The sequence below is a fragment of the Pseudorca crassidens genome, chromosome 16 (assembly GCF_039906515.1).
Source record: "Pseudorca crassidens isolate mPseCra1 chromosome 16, mPseCra1.hap1, whole genome shotgun sequence".
Taxonomy (NCBI): domain Eukaryota; kingdom Metazoa; phylum Chordata; class Mammalia; order Artiodactyla; family Delphinidae; genus Pseudorca; species Pseudorca crassidens.
In genome coordinates this window covers 55,354,897-55,379,879 of record NC_090311.1, presented here as the reverse complement: position 1 = coordinate 55,379,879, position 24,983 = coordinate 55,354,897, and the positions used below count along the sequence as shown (strand labels likewise).

Below are 24,983 nucleotides of genomic sequence, written 5' to 3'. Positions count from 1 at the left end.
AAACCCTTACATATATAGTCAACTAATATTTGACAAGAGAGCCAAGAATACTCAATGGGGAAAGGAGAAGCTCTTCAATAAATGACATTGGGAAAACTGGATAACCACATGCCAAAGAATAAAATTGGACCCCTATCTTACATTACTCACAAGAATTAATTCAAAATGGATTAAAGATTTAAACATAATACTGAAACCACAAAACTCCTAGAAGACAACGTAAGGACAAAGCTCCTTGACAATGGTCTTGGCAATGATATTTTGGATGTCACACCAAAAGCATGAGCAATAAAAGCAAAAATAAACAAGTAGGACTACATCAAGCTAAAATGCTTCTTCACAGCAAAGGAAACCATCAATACAATGAAAAGGCAACCTACTGAATGGGAGAAGATATTTGCAAATCATATATCTGATACGAAGCTAATATCTAAAATATATAAAGAACTCATACAATTCAGTCGTAAAAAACAAACAATCTGATTTTAAAATGGGCAGAAGATCCGAATAGACTTTCTTCCAAAAAAGACACAGATGGCCAACAAATACATGAAAAGATGCTCAACAACATTAATCATGAGGGAAATCAAAACCACAATGAGATAACACCTCACCCCTGTCAGAATGGTTATCATCAAAAAGACATGAAATAAGTGTTGGTGAGGATGTGGAGAAAAGGGAACCTTGAGTATTGTTGGTGGGAAGGTAAACTGCTGCAACCACTATGAAACATAGTACGGAGTTTTCTCAAAACTACCACCATATAATCCAGCAATTCCACTTCTGGGTATTTATCCAAAGAGAAAAAAACACTAACTTGAAAACATGTACGTGTCCCATGTTCTTTGCAGCATTATTTACAATAGTCAAGACATGCAAACAACCTAAGTGTCCATCGATGGATAAGTGAATAAAGAAATTGTGGTATAACATATACCACGGAAAATTACTCATCCATAAAAAAGGAATGAAATATTGCCATTTGTGGCAACATGGATGAACCTCAATGGCACTATGCTAAGTGAAATAAGTAAGACAGAGAAAGACAAATACCATATGATTTCTCTTATACATGAAAACTTCAAAAAAAAGTTGCACTCATAAAAACAGAGTAGAATAGTGGTTACCAGGGGCAGATGGAAAGATGCTGGTCAAAGGATACAAGCCTGCCATTATACGATGAATAAACTCTAGGGATCTGAGCGTGGTACAGCATGGTGAATACATTTAACAACACTACGTTGTGTACTTAAAATCTGCTAAGAGAGTAAACTTATAGCATTCTCACAACAGCAACAAAGGTAACCATATGAGGTAATGGTTGTGTTGACTTGATTGTGGTAACCATTTCACAAAGTATAAGTATGTCAAATCATCACATCATGCACTTTAAATATATACAATTTTAATTTGAGATTATACTGTAATAAAGCTGAAAAACAGAACATCTGCAGATGACATAATAATCTACATAGAAAACCTAGGCAAGATACCAAAGCAAAACCAACAAAAAACAACGCCCATCTCCTAGAGCTAATAGTAAGACTGTAAGATACAAGTTCAACTTATAAAAATCAATTGTAGGGCTTCCCTGGTGGCGCAGTGGTTGAGAGTCCGCCTGCCGATGCAGGGGACACGGGTTCGTGCCCCAGTCCGGGAAGATCCCACATGCCGCGGAGCGGCTGAGCCCGTGAGCCATGGCCGCTGAGCCTGCGCGTCCGGAGCCTGTGCTCCGCAGCGGGAGAGGCCACAACAGTGAGAGGCCCGCGTACCGCAAAAAAAAAAAAAAAAAAAAAATTAAATACTTGAGTGTAAATATAACAAACATACAGGACTGAATATAAAACAGAAAATGCTGATAAAAAAATTAAGAATGTTCTAAATAAATAGACATAGCATGTTCATGGATTAGTACACTCAACACAGTGTTGAGACAGATAGATAGATAGAGAGAAATTCCTATCCAGATCTCAGGAAGATTTTTTTCAGATATAGACAAGTTATTCTAAAATGTATATGGAAAGGCCAAGGAATTAGAATGGCTAAAACAGTTTTGGAAATGATGAATAAAGTGGGAGAAATAACTCTGCCCAATTTCAAGACTGATTACATAGCTCAGTAATCAGGACTGTGTGATATTGTTGGAGTAACAGACACAAAAATCAATGGAACAGAATAGAGCTCCCAGAAATAACTCCATACAAGTACAGCCAAATGCTTTTTTTCAATGTCAAAGCAATCTAATGCAGGAAGGATGGTCTTTTCAACAAATGGTGCTGGAGCACCTAAAAGACACCCATAGGAAAAAAAAAAAATGAACCTCGACCTAAACCTCACATCTTATGTGCAAAGTAACTCAAAATGGGTCATAGATTTAAATGTAAGACTATAAGACTTCTAGAAGAAAACAGAAGAAAATCTTCAGCACTTGGAGCTTGGTGAAGACTTCTTAGACATAACACCAAAAAAGAGTCCTTAGACATGACAATTCACAAAAGAAAAAAATTCATAAACAGGACTTAACAAAATGAAAAACTTTTGATAAAGGGATGAAAAGATAAGCTATAGACTGGGAGAAACTTTTGTAAATCACATATCTGACAAAGGACTCATCTCTAAATATATAAAGAATGCTCAAAGTTCAACAATAAAAAAGCCAAATAATCCCATTAGAAAATTGGCAAAAGACATGAAGAAATGTTGCAGCAAAGAACATATAAAGATGACAAATAAGCACATAAAAAGATGTTGAACATCATTAGCCATCAAAGAAATGCAAATGAAGACCATTATGAGCTTTTACTACATGGAGAGGCTGAAGCAGTTAGAATTCGCAAGGCAGAGTCCTGGAGAGGAGAGAGCTTTGCAGAGAAAGAGCTCCAAAAATCTGCAGAGGAGTCTAAATCTTTGGCTGAGTACAAATCTGAGCATGCATAGGGTAAAACTCAATGAGGTTGGTAGAAAACAACTAACAAGGAAAGACAATTTTCCAGGGAGCTCTAAGCCAAACAATTCTCAGACCTCACACAAGGCTGGGAATCATTTTAACTCCTACAATAGGTGGAGGAACTTTCTTGAATACATAGGGGATTTAGTAGAAATCACATAAGTGTCATGTCCTAATAGTGTGGCTAAAATAACCCTACAGTACAGGAAAATCTAGACCTGCCCTTTAAAACTTAAAGAATAAGCTTGAAAAGGATTGATATGAACCATCTTAACTGCCTGTTACAACAAAACCAAACACTCTTTAAAGTAATGCAACAAAATAAAGCACTACTAAACACAAGATTTAAAATGCCATACGCAATAAAAAATTAGGCATATGAAGAAGAAAGAAAGTGCTACCCATAACCAGGGGGAAAATCAGTTAGTGAAAAGAAAAATCCAAATCACATATATGATGGGAGCATGTCAAGTTGTCAGGAGGCAAATTAAAGGAGCACCCAAAGGTCAGGTCAGGGATATTTTAAATAACAAAATATAATAGTAATAATGGATTATAACCCATAGAATGAAATAAATATCCATGAGTCCACACTGTTATAATGAATACATGAAGGAGAAGGGCTAGCTCTTCCTTTCAGTAAAATTCCAATTTATACATGTAGAAGAAATGAAAATAGAAAATCATTTGGGAAATACCATGGTAATAATTATTGCTGGCAAAACCTTTCAATGGATGCTAAAAGTATGAAAAAAAGGAGATATTTCATTGGTCTCAAAATATCACAAAGCTACTGGAATTAATAAGGGTTTAGCAAGGTCGCAGGATACAAGGTCAATAAACAAAAATCAATAGTATTTCCATATACTAATACCAGCAACAAACAACTGGAAAATGATATAAGAACAGCCAAAACTATATACGCAAGATTTGCACATTGAAAACCTACAAAGCAATCCTAAAATTTAAAAAGACTTGAATAAATAGATATACCATATTTATGGATTAAAAGACTTGATATTACCAAATGTCAATTTTCCCCAAATTGATCTACAGATTCAATGTAATCCCTATCAACATCTCAGCAGCCTTTTTGTAGAAACTGATAAACTGACTCTAAAATTTACATGGAAATGCAAAAAATCTAAAATAGAATTTGAAGGACTCACAGTACCTGATTTTAAGTTTTATTATAAAGCTACATAATCAACAATGTGGGGGTGGGGGTGGGGGTGGGGGGTGGACTTCCCTGGTGGCGCAGTGGTTAAGAATCCGCCTGCCAATGCAGGGAACACAGGTTCAAGCCCTGGTCCGGGAAGATCCCACGTGCTGCGGAGCAACTGAGCCCACGTGCCACAACTACTGAGCCAGCGCGTGCGCCTAGAGCCCGTGCTCCGCAACAAGAGAAACCACCGTCATGAGAAGCCCGCGCACCACAACGAAGAGTTGCCCCCGCTCGCCGCAACTAGAGAAAGCACGCGCGCAGCAACCAAGACCCAACGCAGCCAAAAATAAGTAAATTATTTAAAAAAATACAAAACAATGTGGGGGATTGGCTTAAGGGTAAGTCATTTGATTGACGGAACATAAAGTTCAGAAATGGACTCCATTCAAATATGGTCAATTGACTTTCAATGGGGGAAAGGAGAGTGTTTTCAATAAATGGTGCAGGAACAACTATACACCTTTACTAGTTGAGGGGAAAAAAAGGGAAACTCAATCCTTTCCTCATACCATACACAAAAATTGACTTTGGATGGACTGCAGAATGGTTATAACAACTTTATTCATAATAGCCAATATTTGGAAACAACCCAAACCAAATCAAGTGAATGTATAAACGGAGTCTTGTATATCCAAACAATGGACTATCACTCAGCCATAAAAAGGAACAAACTATTGCCAAATTCAACAAGAATGAATCTCAAAAACATCATGCTAAGCAAAGAAGTTAGACACGGGCTTCCCTGGTGGCGCAGTGGTTGAGAGTCTGCCTGCCGATGCAGGGGACGCGGGTTCGTGCCCTGGTCTGGGAAGATCCCACATGCCGCGGAGCGGCTGGGCCCGTGAGCCATGGCTGCTGAGCCTGCGCGTCCGGAGCCTGTGCTCCGCAATGGGAGGGGCCACGGCAGTGAGAGGCCCGCGTACCGCAAAAAAAAAAAAAAAAAAAAAAGAAGTCAGACACAAAAGAGGACACACTGCATAATTCTACTTATAGGAAGCTCTAGAAAGGGTAAAGCTAATTCGTTGGACCGGAGAGCAGATCAGTGGGTCTAGGGCTGGGGGTGAATGGTGGGGAATGACTGAACGAGGGAAAAGTCCTCTACCTGGATTGTGATGCTGGTTACAAAAGTGGAAACATCTGTCAAAGCCCTTCAAACTGTACATTTTAAATAGTCATATTTTATTGTATGTAAATCAGACCTCAATAAAATTGATCTTTAAAAAGTAACTGTAAATATTATAATCTTCTGCTCATCCCTGCATATCTATATATGCAGATATATCATCCCCCAAATCTGTGGTCCTCAAAACAGCAGTCACCTGGGAGGATTGTTTAAAAACTCATCTTCCCAGGCCCATCCCCAGGAGTAGGTAGGGGGCCTGGGACTTGACATTTGAAACAAGCATTCTAGATAATTCTGACTCAGGCAACCTCAAGTCCACACTTTGGAAGACTTGTCCTAAGTGGACTGTGGCATTAGATTTTTCTCCTGGATCAGAATAAGGCCATGTTTGGCCATCTGGTAAGTGCAAATCTGAGATTTACTCAGGCCTGGCATTTCCAATTTACAGCAGGAGGTGATACTGGAGCTATCATGGCAGATAGTGTGATACACTCTCTTCATTTTAATCCCAGCTTGAATGACTCTGATCAAGCCACGCCCCTCATCTGTGAAATGCAGTTAGAGTTGCTGCCCTGGCAACCTTTCTAACCGGTGCGGACCAACTGAAAGTTTTTGAATAACTCTCAACCATTGGTAGGCTTTAGCCCCACCCAGGTTGCCAGGGTAACCAGGCCTGCTGAGACTGGCCCCGCCTCCCAGGCCCAAGTCACCAGTAGAGACAGGAAGGCAAGGAAGAAGGGCTTACAAAGAAGCCCTCACGGTGCTCTTCTCCCCCTCAAGGCAGGAAAGAGGCTGGGAGATGGGGAGAAAGGGAAACAGGCAGTCCTTTCAAGGGTTTAGGGAGCCAGGGCCTAACATGGGTCCTACAAACGCAAAAGCCTCCTAAAGCTGTTTTACAGAAGCTGGGTCGGAAGAAGGCCTCAGAGCTGCTGTCAGGCATGGAAGGAGCCACCAGGAGAAGCCACTGCCGAGGAGAAAACCCTCCTCAGTCCTGAAGGGAAGAAAGCTATGCCACCATGGGTCCCCAGCTGGGGGTGGGCCCAGGTTTCTCATAAAGGGAGTATATGAAAAGGCATGGGGAATGGTGAAATAAGGATTCAGCAAAAGCTTCAAACTGACCTATATAAACCTATTAAAATATAACAGAACCAAAGCCTGTTAACACAAAATGGGGGGGGGGGCAGTGCCGGGGGAGCCAGGTGGTAGAGAGGGAGTAGAGAAGTAAAATCCCAAAGAATTAGCCTCAGGGGACTGGAGTTAACTAACTGCGCACAAAATGCAGCTCTGAGCTTCTTGGCAGTGCAAGCAGAGAAAGGAGCTGATGGGTGACATCAGACTTCCACTTCCCTAGTAGAAGGCAGCATAAGCACCAATTTTTCAGGAAAGGAAACTGATTTCCTGACTCCCAAGCAAGACAGCAAGCCACAGCTTCTCCTTATATTTCTTTCCACTTGAAATGGGGATTCAGCATCTGTAGCAAAGGGAACTCTTCAAAGAGATGATAGTGAGGGGTTTCAAATCAAGGAAAAAGAGGAACAGTTTAGCTCAGGAGGAAGAACGAGGTTGACTAGAGGCTACAGCCTTGAAGCTAATGAAGCTTAACTTCAAAACCCCACACACATAGGGCCTCTCCCCAAGTTCTCTCCCCTTTTTGTGTCTGTCCAACGAAAACTGTAGAGATTTGGTGTTTTGGTTTCACTGATTTTACAAACCCAAATCGATGCATGGGCACAGAACGGGATTGAGAAACAAAAGCAAAAGCAGTAAGTGCTCTCCTAAAAGCCCGGCACGTTGGCAAGTTAGCCTGGGAAACACTTTGACCTCGACCACGAGTTGCTGGGGAAGCCAGGAAGGAGCTGGCTGGCAAGGCCAGGGACACAGGACCTCATGAGCTACTGTGGAGGGGTCCAGGGTTGGAGGGTGGTGGGCCCAGCACCAGGAAGTAGCTCAGCCTCCCCCGACTACCTTACTGTCAGTCTTGAGGCCTGGCTGCTGATCTGCCCCCTCCCAGCATATCCAGGATGCCCTGCTGGGGTGTGAGGATACTGCGGGTACAACACCAGGCCCGGGAGTGCACTATGTGTAGTTCTCTTATGGTACTTACCTTCCCTCCTCCTTTCATAATCATGTGTACTTAATCTTCCCAACAATATGTCCCTTGTTGCCAAGGGCAAAATCGTCCATGTCTCTGCTCCATCCAGGAGCTCTTAAATTTTGCACAAAATATATGTCAACACACTCTTGGGGCTTTGATCCAAAGGGAAGTAAAAGAAATAGGAGACTGTGAGCTCTGAGCTTCCAGAAGTTCCAGTCCTATTGTAATAAGACACTTGTAAGCAAACTCAGCCCCACAGTTCCTCATTTGCTGTGATCAGTTACACAGCAAATGAGTTTCCCATGGTCAGGAGCAGAGATGGGTGTGGGTTTGGTGGAGGCTGGAAGTTTATAAAATTGGGAGATCTTCTCTAAGAAAACGTAAGATTACAAATATAAAATAAGGCCCAGAGCTTGGGAGTGTGGGGTCCTGAAGGTTAAGCTTCAAAAACTTCAAGGGTAAATAGCCTGTGGTCTTTGCAAGTGGCTGGCGCTAAAGGGGTTAAAGAGATGGGACCTGAACTTGCTGAGCCTTGACCAGGGCAGCCTTTGGAAAGACCCAACAAAAAGGGCGGTGTGGCAGGATGAGATGTAAGAAAGAGATGTAAGAATGCCAGAGACCTGCTGGGGGAGCCAGTGAGCAAACCAGTGCAGCCAGACAGGAACTTTTGCAAAGTAAAGGTAGAGAGAGAGACGCTAGGAACCAGCTAGTCAGACTGGGGAGGCCTTGAGTGCAGGCTTAGGCATCTGAATGGCATTTCGCTGGTTATGGGAGCCGTCAGTGTTTTTATTTTTTAAATGTGGTTGAGTGACTTGCATAAAGAAATGTTTTAGGAAGATCAGCCCAGTTGAATTGTACAAGGCAATGAAACAGAAACCTTTTTACAAGAGTCCGGGCTTGGGTGATAAGAGCCTGAACCTAGGCTGTGGCTGTATGGAAGCAAAAGAAAATAATCAACTCGATGCGCTTTGGTGATTTAGGTACCAAGAGAGGAAGGATTCCAAAATGATTGAGGGTTCTTCTGGGAAAGTCAGGAAGGAGGGCAGATTCGAAGGAGAAAAACAGAAGAGGAGAATTTGAGACATCCTGGATTTGAGGTGATTAAAAAAAAAACTATGGATGTTGAGATGGTCACCTGATGCCTGGGAATTGAGGAATACAGGTCTTCATTGGTACACAGAGCTCTCATTCATTCATTCATTCATTCAGGATGCATTTGTTGGTAACCTCTGGCACACCCAACGCTGTGTTAGGTGTCAAAGGAATGTAAAAGATGAAAGTGTTCCCTCCCTCTGGAGAATTAAATTTAGGATCTCAAGAGAGAAGAGACAGAGGTGAAACTAGTTGAGTCAGGCAGGGTCTGTTGTGTCTACAAATGAGCAACCCGGAGGTGCGGGTGGGGGGCTGGCTGTGACATTTGTCACTGTGTTGCTCTCTAGAAAGTATTCTGCTCGAGTGACTCGCTGTCGTGTGGATATCCCCTTACTTCTCCTCCACTCCACTCATGTTCCTCCCCAAATGGCAGACTTGTCTGAAGAGAACAGTGTTCCCAGAGGCCACAACTGTCCTCCGGTCAAGGGTCCCTTGAGTGAAATGAGTGGTGCAGACAATAAAAGCGATGCCACTTCTCAGAACGGTGAAATCCCTATGAGAGGAGGCACAGCTGGGGGCAATGCTCCTGGACCCTGGAGAAGGTCGGACTGGATCTGAGTCCTAAGTGATTGAGGGGCTGGCTTCAGTGGAATGGAAGGAGGGGGAGGGCAGACCTGGCCCTACGAGATAAGTGCCAATTGCCATCTGCTAGAAAGCAAACTGATATTTGGGAAATCGTCTTCAACCCCAAAACCTCAGCCACTAGGAGGAGGAAACAGTCTTCCCAATGGCAGCTGTGTTAAAACACAGAAGACGTCCCCTAGGAAGGTGATGTGAGACCACGGAGAAGCTCTCCTGACTTTCCACATGCTGCTCCCTCTGTCTGGAAAGGCTTCACCAAGAAGAAAACATGGGAAACGAAGAAGGGGAAACGAGGACCAGAGGTGGGCAGACAGGAGCAACAAGGTCCTGGGAGAAATGGGCAACAATTCCAAGATATTTAAGTGAATTGAAACTCCCAAATTCAACCTTGAAGACGTTTTCTTAGCAGTGAGCTCACCAGAGCTGTTTTTGCAGTCATTTAAAATGAATAGAGATGATCTCCTGCATGTTTTTTTTTTAACTTCTATCACTGAAGTATGTGTTTCAATTTCCCTTGTTCATGATACCCTTTCCTGAACTTTTTATGGGAATGTGTATAACACATGCATTTAAAAGCAGCCACTTAGAGGGCAATCTGAAATCAACAGGGCTTGATTTTCCTCTTAATTGCTAGTCAAGCAGTGTGTCCTCACAGTTTTAAGAAAAAAGATGATTCCCTGCAGACCTCCCAAACATACCTGAGAGATGGTAGTATTCCCAGAGATGCCACATCTAACTATCCTGACTCTGTGTCTCCTTGGATGCCTTTAGTCTCTTTAGGAGTTTTATTTACCTGCCCTGAATAAAGTGAAGACAGGAGGGATCAGAAGAAGGAAGGAAGTAGCAATCAAATTAATTCTGCCACTTATTCCCACCTGGCCACCAGGGTACACTCTGATGCTGAAGCTGCGAGTAGGATGAGGGTTTGCCGTCATTTCCCCAAATGGTCACACCCCATATTGATGGAGAGATGGCCCATATGACAAGAAGAGCTGGTTACTTCTTGGACAGTTGAATGTATACCCGGTGATGCGTGCTGAATCAGCTCCCACGCCTTCAGCCAGAGATAAGGGGCTAAGGTCCCGGTGACTTTGCCTGTAACTTCTATTGCCCTGTATCCACAAAGCCAAGCTTCTTGTCCTGAGCCTTGAAACACTGCTCACACCAAAGAATCCTACCGTTCCTGCTGCAGGGGGAAGCTTGCTCACAGACTTAAAGCTCTTCCTAATTGGAAACAGAAAGGGGCCTTCGATATGAAGTAGGATCCCTTTGTTTACTGAGTAGGAAATGTTTTAACAAACTGAAAAATACTGAGTATGAATGCCCACACACCCCTACCTAACTCTAGCAGACCCAACTATTTTACTCTTATGGTTCAGATCTTTTTTTTTTTTTTTTTAAAGTAAGATGCCGGTGCCCATGAGGCTTCTATTCTGGCGTGAGGGCAAACACGATAACCAGAAGAGCTTTCTGTAACAAAACACCTAGAAAATGTTGGGTGTAATTTAGAAAACTTAATTTTAATGCATAGCTGAGCTTGCAAGAAGGTAAGGGAAACACCCCCAGGGGCTGGAGCACCAAGGGAACAGAATTCCAGAGCGCTGACCATGAGCAGCTGCCGTATGTAGCTGCCTAAGGTGGGAGAATGTGGTAGGAAGGGCTATGTTTTAGGAAGCTTGACCTTCAGTGCCCATGCAGGGAGAGGAGACAGAGCCTCTGGCCTTGCCAGGGCGTGCTGGGACCAAGACCCTCCTCACACAGACACAGAAAATTGGGACTCTCTAAAAGCAATACTTACTCTCAGATAAAGGGGAAATTAGAAAAGTTCACACGGGAAGACAGTCCCCAGAGAATTCTTAACCAAGGTCTAGGACTCAGACTTTGGAGTTGAAATACACACTCCCCTCATATTTGGGGAACTCAAAAAATTGACACTGAGCCGATGATGTCCCTAGGTTACCGGGCAGAAGCAAATGAAATCTCTCTGTACAGGACCCACCCACAAGCTAGGCCTCACAAGGATCCCACAGGTAAAGCCCTGTTAAAGATGAGCTCAAGCCCAGGCGGTGACACACTGAAAGGAACAATCTACCCCTTGGCTTATACCTTCCCCCACTCTTTTCAGCTACAAGATGCCCCCGCTCTGGGGTACCCACTGCTCCTGTTATGCAGCAGAATTAAGAACTGTGCGCCCCTCCCCTAGTCTAGTCCCTCCCTCCCTGAGAGTAACCACTAAATCCCTGCCAATTCCCATGCATCATTTTAAACCACACTGAGCGATTCCATAAATAACATATACACCTGTCTGCGATCTCACGCTTACAGAAGATGACAGTGATGCTCTGGAAAAGGCCTGTTTTTGCTGGGAGCTCATCTCTAAATGAAGTGCGCATTCCGGTCTCGACAGAGGCTGAGCGCTCCCCATGGCTCTCTGTGTGAGGGTGATGAACCCTCCTAGCACCGGGATCATCAGGGAGCTGTCAGCAACTCAAGGGCAGGCTCGTGTCTGATTCATGGGCCCTTGTATCTTCAGCTCTTAGAAAAGACCCTGGCACACTGTCAGTGCTCCATCAGAAAGCCAACTGGAGGATGTATGACCTGGGCGACAACACAGCAGGGTCCGTCCAGAGGCAATGGAGTGACAGCCGCTCCCCCGGCCCAGCATAACCTACAAATCCCCGACTCTGCAAGTCCACGTTCAAGGCAGCCATGTGGGAGGAGGAGAAGAGAGAGCCCTGAGACGGGGCAGGCTCTGAACCCTCTACCCACAGCCACCGAGACCCCGAAATGGGCATGGCACTGATGGCAGCACCCCTTCTCAGGGCTCACAGGTCCCCACCCCTTGGCTTATGTTTTCTCCCCACACTTGTCAGCTACAAGTTACCCTATGATACCAACTGTTTTTCCCATGCAGCCTTTTCCCACCCTGATCCACTGTGGTTTCCATGAAGGTTTTTGCCATGACTGAGCTGATGATGCTATGTGCTCGGAGAGCTAAGCCCAGAGCACAGGGCCTCTAGAAAGTGACAGCCTGAAGGAGTTGAAATGCAGCTAGGCGGTATCAGCTCGGGTTCAAGGCCTCTTCCCACTCCAAATGCTAATGGCAGAGTGCCTGCCCGGCTGCCACCCCAACCTTGAAGGGGCACCACAGACCCCGTCTCTTCTGTTATTATCATACCTTGTCTCCTGTGGAGTCTCTGAAGTGATGTTCCTCCTGCCGCTGGACTTGGCCCCTTGAGCCCAAACAGCACACTGTGCGTAGCCTTTCAAAACAATGTTTACAGATATGGAGGCCAGGAAGAGAAGGGAGGAAGCAGGGAGTTCCAGGAAGGAGCATTTTGAGTTCTGAAATAGACAAACATTAGCTCTAACCTGGCATGAGCTTTTCTGAAACACAAATGTGATTGTATAAGTCCCCTCACCCATCGCCGTGAAATTCTTCGACTCCTAGGGAAAATGCCACATTTCTGTCTGTCACCGTTAATTATCCCACCTTCTCCCTTCTACATGCTTTTGTCCCACCATCCTTAAAGCTGGGCTCCTTCCTGACCCCATCAACGCCCTGGCCCTCCTGGCCTTTCTACCTGCACTGCCCTCCCCTCACTACCCCTCCCACCCAGCCTCACTGTTGGTGCAGCAAACCCTTCTCACTTGTCTCATTTGTCATCCAGGAAGTTTTAGCTTCCCTGTGAAAACTTCTAAAACTGGCTCAGTCAGATGGAAGTAATTTTCTGTCATCACAGTCAGTGTCCCCTTTTGATGGTCCTTGTCCTTTGGGGTCCCAAAAGTGACTTTTAAAAAGAGAAGAAAAGACACAAACCAATAAGGCCGGTGAGCCCTTGGGAGACACCCCCCACCCCCCGCACCGACTAGGGCATCACAGCAGAATTACCTGTCTCAAAGGGGTGTCTTTGACCAAAATTCACTCAACTCACAGGAATCCCTTTCCCCAGACAAGCAATTCACCACCTTGCCCCATTTCTACCTTCTTTCAACTACCATGGCCCCCACCAGCTCAAATAATGCTGGCAAGGAGGGACTCTCTCTACAGAGATGGGCTACAACACTTGCCCACTGCCTATCTCCTGGTTGTCACTCATCTTGTGACAGAACCTCTGCCCAGAAGCACTCAGGGATCCTGCCTGTAGGAGCCATCATGGCCCTAGGGCCCGCCCTTGTCCCATATCCAGCATAAACAGGACAGCTAGAAAATCCCTGAATGGGAACAATCCTCAACAGAGCTCTACCACGGCACTCAGGCATCCACGCATAGCTGCGTGGCAGGCCTCTCTCCCCACAAGGCTGCGAGCTCCTCGGGACAGGGACCATGTCTTATTCACCTTTGTTCCCCTGTGCCCAGCACATGCAGGTCTTCAATGAATAAGAGCAATGACTGGCACTTGGAAGGGCCAGTTAGGAACCAGGGAGGGTGGGACATGACAAGGAAGGATTCTCTAATCCAAATCTGCACCATCAACCAGGGCTGAGTGGGTCTCTGGATGGAAGAGGCAATGCGGATTTAGGCGATAAATAACAACCCGGTCCACCCAGCCCAGTGTGAAGACAGGCTGTCTAAGAGATGGAACAGTCTAGAGAGCTGGGCTTCTGACAGTCACCACCAGACACTTCTTCTCATTTCCTGTCATTTTACTAGATGCTATGCCCACAGGTCAAGGCCTATTTCAAACATACTTTAGCTGGGAAGTCTACCTGACCTCTTCCAACCACCACTTCCTATCTCCCAGGAAGGAGTTTGCCTTTGTCTGACCTCCTGGAGCCCGGGGCCCAGAGGGCCCACTCAGGTGTGAAGGCAGGATAGACATCAGCAACTGAAACAAACAAAAACGCCAGTTAGGTAACCAAGGAATTCGGGCACACATCTGCTTGTTGCTACTTGCATGTACTCTCTCTTGAAGAATTCCCTGGAAACATAAGCAGTTCTCATTGAGACATGGCGGCCTCTGGGGAAGGGGACAGGACTGGGGGCTGAGTCCCAAGAGTGAGCAAGGGAGGCATATCTGAACTGGATGTTCTTCAGAATGTTTGGGTTTTGACCATATGCACGCAATACTGTTAAAAAGGACTCAAGAACTAAGTATCAGACCACAGAAAATTGCAAATTCCAAAATGCAACAATCTTTTGAGGCTATAATTACAGACCTAGTCATAAATAAATGAAGTCTCAACAACACTAAAACAAGATACATGACAAGAAAACAGAAGTCTAAAAGTCTCTTCTCAAGCAGCAAACAAAATCAAGACTATAATGAGCAACTACTCTGAGAGTAGAATCACTATATATTTAAATGGGTTGAAAGCAGGATTTCTCAGAGGAAAATTCTTTGGTTTTTTGGGGTTTCTTTCCCCCCTTTTTTTTTTTTTCCTTTCCTTTGCGGTACGCAGGCCTCTCACCACCGTGGCCTCTCCCACCGCAGAACACAGGCTCCGGACGCACAGGCCCAGCGGCCACGGCCCACGGGGCCAGCCGCCCCGTGGCACGCAGGATCCCCCCGGACCGGGACATGAACCCGTGCCCCCCGCCTTGGCAGGCGGACCCCCAACCACTGCGCCACCAGGGAAGCCCGAAAATCTTTGTTTTTAATGCTTATGTATCAGGAAAAACTAAGAGAAAATAAGGGAAGAAAAAAGGTCAGAAAGGAAGAACTGCCAGGAAACCACAGGGAAGGAAGAAAAAGTTTGCCAGCCACCCCGAATCCATAAGATATTGCATTTCTAAATAGATTCATCACCGAGGTGTCATCATTAGGAACACTCAATTTATTCTTGTCTTACCAGTAGCTTCCTAACTGGTTCCTCCCTCTGACCCAGCGTCACTCATCTCTAATCCATTGGGAAGACACCCCCCCCCCAAAAAAAAATCTAATCCTGCCATGCTCATTTTAAAACTGCAATAGTTTTCCAAATGATAGCCTATGGAATGCACTTCCAAATCTTGTCCCTATGTCTACCCCTCTCTTCCCCTCTCTCCTGGGCCCTTGGTTCCAGCTCTCTAGACATAATTCTTCAAGGCACCTTGCTCCTCCATGAGAACAGATCTGTGTACCAGCTGTTCCACTGGCCCATCCCCACTCTGCCTGGCCAATTTGACTGTGTTTAAGTTTGAGCTTAAATGTGAGGCTTTGCTAGGCTTTCTCTGCAAGTTTCTCTCTCACAGGGCTCGAGTGTAGCCATTTTCCCATGTTTTGTAACGCCTGCCTCACCAAAGGGCTCGGGCAGAGACTACGCCTTGTTCATCTTTGTATCCTAGCTCCTTCCACCCGAGCACAAAGCCAGTTGCCTCGATTCCCCTCAGTGAAGGTTCATTGAGTGCCTCAAGTGACTTTCTTGTACAAAGCAAAAGAAAGCTAAAAGCCCCCTCTGCCCGAAGACGTCCCATCTACCCATCTTAAATTCTCCTTCCCCTCTCCATGGATTTCAGTCTCACAGACGTTGCTGTTCACGATGGTACCCAGACCTCTGCTGGCTGATGCTATTCCACTCACTCTTTAGGGTGCAGGGGCATTGCCAGGGATATCTGAACTCCACTCTCAAAAGACAACCCCCTTTCCCTTACAATTTCTCCTTCTCTTCGATGGGTCTTGCCCAGATTGGATCTCAGGTCCTTTTATACAAATGTCAGTAGCTCCATATCCTGCCCCAAGACTTAGATCTGGGTTGAGGCCCTATTCAGCTCCTGATACATGTCTCAGACCTAGAGGAGAAAAGCAGATGCATTCAGCTAGGCATCTAGTTGTCTTCTGCACTCCTCCTAATCTCCTGATTAGGCAACCTAAACTGAAGTTTTATCTGAAGATACTCTTCCCCAACCTCAAGAGAAAAATGCCATGGATTGGCTGAGTGTCCACCACGACTCTGTGTATGGTGATGGACCCTCTGGCATCACCAGCCTCAGATAGCTTCCAGGATCGTAAAGCCAGGGCCCTTGCCTCCTGAGTACTCGGAAGAGAGGCTGGCATAGTCGGTGCTCCATCAAAATGTCAGCTGGATGCTGCGTTACCCAGGCAACACAGAAAGGTCCATCCAGAAGCAGTGGAGTGACACCCGCTCCCCCAGCCCAGTATAACCTTCAGTTTCCCAGCTCTGTAAGTCCACGTTCAAGGCAGGCAGGTAGGAGAAGGAGAAGAGAGAACCCTCACCGGGGTTTGAGCCACGTGCTCAATCTTTCAGAAGCCCAAGTCCAAAAGTAGCCTTCTGGTACACATTTGAACTTGAAAAAAAAAAGAAAACATTTCCAGTCTTCAAAAAAGTTTGCTTTAAAACACAAGCTTCTAGAAGGCAGATATTCCTTTCTATGTAACAGCAAGCACAGCACTTTTTATTTATAAATACTATTTGATAAGGATAATACTTTACTAGATGAACAAATATTCCAAGTTGGTTATTTTAGGAAGTAACTCCTAGAACAAGAAGTCTCCTGCATGTCAGGTAGAGAATCCTTTATTATCTCAACAATGTGTTTGCTTCCCATGCTTAATCCTGAAAAGGAATCCTTTCTAACAGTAGGTAAATTAGAGTGTCCTCTCAAGGCTGTATATAGGATTTTAATTTTAGATCTAAGTTTGGTGGGGAAGCTCAAACTTATTAATTGCCCTACTCTTCCCATCCACTGTTTGACTACACCTAAATCCCTACAGGGATAGAAAGCTCAGTACCTCTCAAGGAATCCTGCACCATTTTCAAACATTTCTATTAGAAAACCTTTCCTTACAGCCATTCCAATTCTTTGTCCTTAGAATATTGTTTGCCAGCCTTACCTGGTGGCGCAGTGGTTAAGAACCCACCTGCCGATGCAGGGGACAAAGGTTCAAGCCATGGTCCAGGAAGATGCCGCAGAGCAACTAAGCCCGTGCTCCACAACTACTGAGCCTGCGCTCTAGAACCCGCAAGCCACCACTGCTGAGCCCACACGCCACAACTACTGGAGCCCGCATGCCTAGAGCCCATGCTCCGCAACAAGAGAAGCCACCGCAATGAGAAGCCCACGCACCGCAATGAAGAGTAGCCCGCGCTCGCCCCAACTACAGAAAGCCCGCGCGCAGCAACGAAGACCCAACGCAGCCAAAAAAAAAAAAGAATATTGTTTGCCAACCAAAAAAAAACGAAAACAAAAACCCAAGAGTCAACCCCAAATGCTGGCATCTAAACTACCTTCCTGCTTTGTAGGGGTGGTATGCATGTGGCTATGTGCTCCAAACCCCACAGCCAATCTCTGCCAAAGTGCACGGGCACATTTTTGAGCGAGAAAGTTGATCTCATCTTTCTGTAGAGAATGTCTGTTGGGGTTAAGCATGGGCCCTTGGGCTCTTCATCTCGAGTTCTTACTATTCTTAATGGCTCATTATATTTGACCAAAACTCACCCAACTCACAGGAATCCCTTTCCCCAGACAAGCAATCCATCATCTTGCCCCATTTCTGTATTCTTTCAACTACCATGGCCCCCAGCACCTCAAATAATGCTGGCAAGGAGGGGCTCTCTCTGCAGAGATGGGCTACAACACTTGCCCACTGCCTCACAGGCCCTTGGTTCCAGGAGCTGCCCACCCCATCTCCTGCTTATCACTCGTCTTGTGACAGAACCTCTGCCCAGAAGCACTCAGGGATCCTGCCTGTAGGAGCCATCGTGGCCCTAGGGCCCGCCCTTGTCCCATATCCAGCATAAACAGGACAGCTAGAAAATCCCTGAATGGGAACAATCCTCAACAGAGCTCTACCACGGCACTCAGGCATCCACGCATAGCTGCGTGGCAGGCCTCTCTCCCCACAAGGCTGCGAGCTCCTCGGGACAGGGACCATGTCTTATTCACCTTTGTTCCCCTGTGCCCAGCACATGCAGGTCTTCAATGAATAAGAGCAATGACTGGCACTTGGAAGGGCCAGTTAGGAACCAGGGAGGGTGGGACATGACAAGGAAGGATTCTCTAATCCAAATCTGCACCATCAACCAGGGCTGAGTGGGTCTCTGGATGGAAGAGGCAATGCGGATTTAGGCGATAAATAACAACCCGGTCCACCCAGCCCAGTGTGAAGACAGGCTGTCTAAGAGATGGAACAGTCTAGAGAGCTGGGCTTCTGACAGTCACCACCAGACACTTCTTCTCATTTCCTGTCATTTTACTAGATGCTATGCCCACAGGTCAAGGCCTATTTCAAACACACTTCTACCTGGAAGGGTTTGGGATTTTTTAATGCAGTGTCATGAAGTTTACTGCATGGGCTTTTGGCATCTGTTTTCACTGCTTTTTTCCTTTTCCTTTTTTTGACTGTTTCAGACAACTGAGGTTGCTAGGTAAAAGAATCTTTATACAGATGAGGTGTTGTTAAATATTCTCAACTATGATATAAACTAGGGATCCTAAGCTTTTTTTTAAATTAAAGTAATGGTATAAAAAAATTCAAACAGATCTGAACCATCACTAGCCATCACAGAGATAACGGGTGAGGTGCTCTGGAAACAGTGTGAAGGGACAGGTGTTCCAAGCGGGGTCCGGACCATCAGAGAATGAGACCTGGAGGCTCTGCACTTAACCAGCAGGGCGTACAGAGGAGACATCAAGAGGGATGGTAAGAATATCACATAGCGCTTTAGGACATGGAATGGCAATGTCGCAAAAACCCCATTAAATGACAATTTCTCCTTTTTTCTATATCAGAGGCACATATAATTTTTATATTGGCGTTCTGATAAAAGCTTTTTTTTTTTTTTTTGCGGTACGCGGGCCTCTCACCGTTGCAGCCTCTCCCGTTGCGGAGCACAGGCTCCGGACGCGCAGGCTCAGCGGCCATGGCTCACGGGCCTAGCCGTCCTGGAAGGTTCTGGAAACAAAGGGAGACTTTGCTTCTTCACACTATACTCTTTTGTGTTATTTGAATGCTCCACAGTAAGCATATATTATCTCTGTGATTTAAAAAAAAAATCCAATTTCAAAAAGAATCAGAAATTGAAGCTCACTCAGGCCATATTGTTATAAGTTCAGAGGGGTAATGTTTAATTCAAAATGTATCATGGATCAGAAATAATTTTTTGCCGGTCAGTATAACTTGGGCAGGGAAGTGCTTTTATTTTCACAAAATTGTGTCTTAAGTCGTGAAAAAGTGTAGGAGTCATAATCAGACTCTCATTCAGCCCACTGGACCTTAGGAAGAAATTAGCCAGTGAAGTGGAAGACTCGCCCCTACTGCAATAAGGCCTTGGGAAGGGAGAGAGCGGAGTGCCAGCTCTGCTCTAAGGCTCTGGAGCCAAGCACAGGGGATGCAGGAGGGAGGCCCAGCCCTAGTCAGAGTGCAGCTGCTACAGGCAGACCCTATTCTGAGACCCAGCTCAACCCCGAACGACTTTCTCCATGACCCCAACTCAACCCATCTCAGTCCAGGCCAACAGGCATCACTACCATCACACAGAGTGCCAGCCACCCTATCCGAAGGGCGAGCAGCCCCTGAGCCGGTGGGCAATCGGCATCAGTTTGGCGACGGGCTCCTCCCCAGACTCCACATCGTCAAGGACTCCTCACGAGGCTGACTGCTCACTTAGGGGGAGTCTTCCATGTTCCCTTTCCCCAAACTCTATTTTTACAGATGGGAAAACCGAGACCCAAAGAACTGGGGTGACTTTATCAAGGTCACAGTGATTCAGAGGCAGAACCCTTTTTAACACCAACTCCCTTGGCTTGAAAGAAAGAGTAAGTTCTGGCATCTACGAGGGATGTCTGTTTTCAGCAATATTTCAATGCTTCATACAAAAGAGAAAATTCAAATGATTTACTCAATATACATACCTTAAGCTACGTCAGAATTCCCACTAATTTCATACGAGTAGTTTAGTCAGGCTTATTAAGGAAGCCAGGACAGCAGGTGTCAGTCATTCTTTGAGTTTCTCTCTAGAAGGTAGCCTTGGGTGGAAACATACCAACAATCCTCTTTGCTGCTTTTCTCTTACTTCCAAGGAGTGTCATTAAGACTTCATTAAGTCATTTTTAAGAAGTAGGCACTAACTGGTCATCCTAGGCTGTGTTCTCAGCCTCTCCCAACAGGGTTTATCTTCAGGGACCCAAACATGCATTCCCAAGAGTCAATGCAGGAGAGAATTTGAAGTCTGCCTCATCTTGGGTTTCCTTTGATGGAAGCAGTCCTGCCCTGGGGACTGGGGAGCCCAGAGAGCAGACAGAAGGGTCCCATGTCATCCTGGACATGGGGTCCTTCCACCTGAAAGGAGTCATGGAGGAACATCTGGGGAATGGGGTCTGGAGCTGTTGTGATTCCCCAGACTACTTTTGTGTATAGGTTGGGAGTGGCAACCTGAAAACCCAGCCAGGAATGGGCCCAGGGTGAGGCCGGCAGTATTGGGAGCACGTGGCCTAGCTGATTCACAGGCCAGCCATCACCCGGCCTGGGGTCTCAGCGCTGCGCTGCACCATGAAACAGGCGCGGTGGCCGGGAAGCTCTTCCCCACGCTGAGCAGAAATCTCCTCTCCCTCTCGGAACTTCTCTCCTTGGGCCCGGTTCTAATGGTCCTTCAGATGTTTGAAGCCCAGCATCATGTCTCCCTAAAAAGTCTTAGGATTCATCATCAGGGTTTGCTGTAGGGCTGAACCGTGCAAAGTCTTCAGAGGATAGCCCAGGGACTCGGGGAACCTATCTCTTACCTCTGTGTGAGCATTTGGCTTGCTCTATGAAATCAGGGTGGCAGTACATTTTATTGGAGCATTTTTATGTAGACCTACGCCTGACCTTTTGCTTTCCAGATTAGTAGGCCTGCCCAGGATCTCTTCCAACTACCACCCTAAAGTTGCCCAAGAATCCCGAGGTTGCTCAGCCTGTTTTCCCCAGCTTCCTGGGGGCGAGAATCAGGAATCAGCTGCCATTTTTAGCTTGCATGACTTCTGCTGCTTCTATACACTGTTGCCTCTGACCACTGACCCCGAACAGTAACACACTCTTGCCCACAAATAAGATGGTGTTCCTGATGCTTCAGATCTCCACCAAGGTCACAAGCAGATACCAAGATCCCATGTACCCTCAGCGGCTCTGTCGTGTCCTCAGCTTGTCCTTGGGGCCAGCCAGAGCCCTCATCATGACATCATCTCCCTGGAGAGCCTTTCTTCACAGTGACTTTCTGCTGCAGAGGCTTAAGCCTAAGGGCAAATCCAAGTAACTTGCCTCCCCAGAGGAATGCACATTGAAGCACCTGGTCCCTGGAAGCCTGGAAGTTTTGTTCGAGACCTTTTATACACACAGAGGCAAGGCTGCCACTGATCTCACATGGACACAGCTAAGAGGGGCTTCTTTCTTGGGAGGTTTTCCCCCAAGCAAAGGTCCTAACTTGAGCTCCTACCTACACACAGCAGTAGCAGGTCACCTGAAAATTGCAGCTTTGTTGATAAGACATTTGAAAAATACATATACTCCACTAGGCAACTGACGGTATATTTCTAGCAGTCCCTTCTAGTTAAATTCTTAAAAAAAGAATTTCTTGAAAATAATTCCTTAAAAGGATTTTTAAGGAGCCTACCTCTTTCACAGTCAATGATGTCCACTCTGGAAATGGATCATCTCTACTTCCTAATTGTCCACGGGGGGCGAGGGCCAGAGGAGTGGGAGGGAAGAGGCCATCAAGCTTGGCAAGTTTCAAAAGCTGAGGTCCTCTCGTGAGATGACATTTTAAGTACTGGTGTCACTGTCCTAACTGAATAGATACTTCTGTCCGCAGATTGGGCCACAATGACCAGGGCATGGGGTCACAGCCTCTCTGGCCCTTCCCTAATGACCAATGCCGGGCCTGCTTCCATGTTGGAGGTGGACGTTGGCAAGGCTGGCTATCTCAGGCCTCCAGCCATGGCATCAGCCAGCCAGCAGAGAACTGCCCCGGGGGATCACATGCCCCACAGTCAAGCATGACTCTGGAGCAGGACCAGCTGAGTTTGAGGATAGCCTCCCGCTCCTGCTTGGTTGCTGTTTCCTCCGGCTCCCACTTCCCTTGGCCAAGCTTTGTCCTTTGCTGGATTAGCACAACCACCTACTTCTCGGGACCTCCTCCCGGGCCTGGCCCAGGCACCCGGGTCTGGGTTGGGAATGACCACCTTCTCAATTGCCTGGCAGGTGTTCCAAAAGAGAAGTTAAGAACACAGACTCTGGCATTGCCACTGGTCAGTTAAGCAAGTTTCTCAGCTTCTGTGTTCCTCAGTTTCCTCATCTGTAAATGGGGATAATAGTATCTACCAAATAGGGTTGGAGGTGAATACATATGAACTACTTAGGGAAGTACCTGGCACATGATAAGGCCCACATAACTGCCTTCATTGCTATTATTACTGCTTCCTCAGGACATCTTAGCTCTTCATCCATCTAGTTGCCCATGGCTGTGCCGTACAACTAGGAGAGCTTCTGACTGGATACCTAGAGATCAGAGAGACTCACTTGCCCTTACCAAGGATCTCACCTCTCCTACACTTATTTCTGTCTCGGGGTGGAAAGGCTGACAAGGGATAGGGAGCCCGCACCTGGCCTCAAAAGGAGCACAGGAACTTCCGGGAAGATGGCGGAAGAGTAAGACGCGGGGATCACCTTCTTCCCCACAGATACACCAGAAATACATCTACACGTGGAACAACTCCTACAGAACACCTACTGAATGCTGGCAGAAGACCTCAGACCTCCCAAAAGGCAAGAAACTCCCCACGTACCTGGGTAGAGCAAAAGAAAAAAGAATAAACAGAGACAAAAGGATAGGGACGGGACCTGCACCAGCGGGAGGGAGCTGTGAAGGAGGAAAAGTGTCCACACACTAGGAAGCCCCTTCGCGGGCGGAGACTGCGGGTGGCGGAAGCGGGGAGCTTCGCAGCCGCGGAGGAGAGCACAGCAACAGGGGTGCGGAGGGCAAAGCGGAGAGATTCCAGCACAGAGGATCAGGGCCGACCGGCACTCACCAGCCTGAGAGGCTTGTCTGCTGCCCCGCCGGGGCGGGCGGGGCTGGGAGTTGAGGCTCCGGCTTCGGTCGGAGCGCAAGGAGAGGACTGGGGTTGGCCGCGTGAACACAGGCTGCAGGGGGTTAGTGCGCCACGGCTGGCTGGGAAGGAGTCCGGGGAAAAGTCTGGACCTGCCGAAGAAGCAAGAGACTTTTTCTTCCCTCTTTGTTTCCTGGTGCGCGGGGAGGGGATTAAGAGCGCTGCTTAAAGGAGCTCCAGAGACGGGCGCGAGCCGCGGCTAAAAGCGCGGACCCCAGAGACGGGCATGAGACACTAAGGCTGTCGCTCCGCCTCTTGCTGACTGGGTCGCCGGATAGTAAGCAGTAATGCCTGACCTCTTGGGGATACCAGCAGCGTCAAGAGCGTCATATAACCCATATAACCCACAGGAGGTCAAGCCTGCTATTACAGGACTGAAGGATGAAGCCCTGCTCTGGCACGGAGGCCAATAGTCTAGAGTTCCCCAATCCCTGGGCCCTCAACCTTGGACTGTTGGGGAAACGAGTGTGCAGCCTGCGAGGGACCCAGAGAAGCTCTTCTGATGGGCTTCCATCCCATGTTCTGCATTTTTAAGGGCCAATTACCTGGGCTGTGACCTGAAACAAGGACCTTCGTGTACAGACACACGCCTTTCAGATTCAACTCTGAGATTTTTGGTTTTAATCAATTGTACTTCCCATAAATGAAGATGACCTCAAGCAGTAGCATCCTAGAGAGTCACTCGCTTAGTCTAGACCCTGCAACACACAGAAACAAGAGATGACACAGGATGTCACAAAAGCTAACTTTAAAAAATACGCTGGTTTTTAGGAACAAGGGAGTTGTTTAGAAATCATAAAATGTTATCAGAAGTATTTAACGTATTTCAAACACAAAAATGTAAAAACAACTTACTGTACTTCAAGGAAAATGTAAACTTGTAAAATGCCCAAATTAAACATATATTAGCTTCACTCTAATTATGAGCAGATCATCTTAATAAAAATAAGCTGTTGGTCAAAAATAGCCACTGTCATTTCTAGCAAAACGTCTTGCAAGTTTAGATTTATCATTTTTATTTCCATGCAGAACCAACACCAGCACACACCGTTGCTGGGCTCAAAGCAGGTTTTGTTTGATTCTGTTCATTATCATTGTGTGTCCTGAGATGCACACCCCATGACGTGCTCGGGGGCAGCCTGGCCCCACAGAACCCTCCAGTCGAGTCTGCATGTGGGCATCTGGGCCGGCCAGCCCCTCTTCTTAGTCCCACAGTCGCTTAGTCCTCAGGGCATCTCTGTCCATCTTTGACAAGTAGGCATAAAGCAGCTTCTTAGATGGTTAACTTCCTCAGAGCAGGTAGCATCTGTGAGAAGCTAAGATCATCTCCAAACTAAGCACAAGTCTGCTTTTATCCCAAAGGCAACGTGGCAAAAAGAAAGGGCTGGGGCAATCTCCTATAACCTGCCCAAAGCCTTGATGTCCTATCTGTAAGCCATAAACCCAACAGAGAAGCTTCTATCAAGTTAAGTGAGTCTATACACAAACACAACAACAGTAAACTTAATCTGAACGCCCATTTGTTGGGAACTGGTTAGGTAAGTTATTGGTAAACCCACTGGGACAGTTCTTTTGGTGTGTCAGTTTGACAAGGCCACAGTCCTGTTATTCAGTTAAACACTGAGCTGTGTGTTACCGTGAAGGCATTTTGCAGATGTGATTAAAGCCCCGATCAGTCAACATTAAGAGTAAGGGCTGGGCTTCCCTGGTGGCGCAGTGATTAAGAATCCGCCTGGGGGCTTCCCTGGTGGCGCAATGGTTGAGAATCTGCCTGCCAATGCAGGGGACACGGGTTCGAGCCCTGGCCTGGGAGGATCCCACATGCCGCGGAGCAACTGG

At 46.5% G+C, this 24,983-nt stretch overlaps 1 long non-coding RNA gene across 1 annotated transcript; it reads right to left on the bottom strand.

The window, feature by feature from the left end:
- Window positions 1–11,617: 11,617 nt before the first annotated feature.
- Window positions 11,618–13,020, bottom strand: LOC137208526 (uncharacterized). Its single transcript, XR_010935653.1, has 3 exons — window positions 12,776–13,020; window positions 12,303–12,469; window positions 11,618–11,722 (listed from the first exon to the last, which is right to left on the bottom strand). It is a non-coding gene; the product is annotated as an uncharacterized lncRNA (long non-coding RNA).
- Window positions 13,021–24,983: the final 11,963 nt, after the last annotated feature.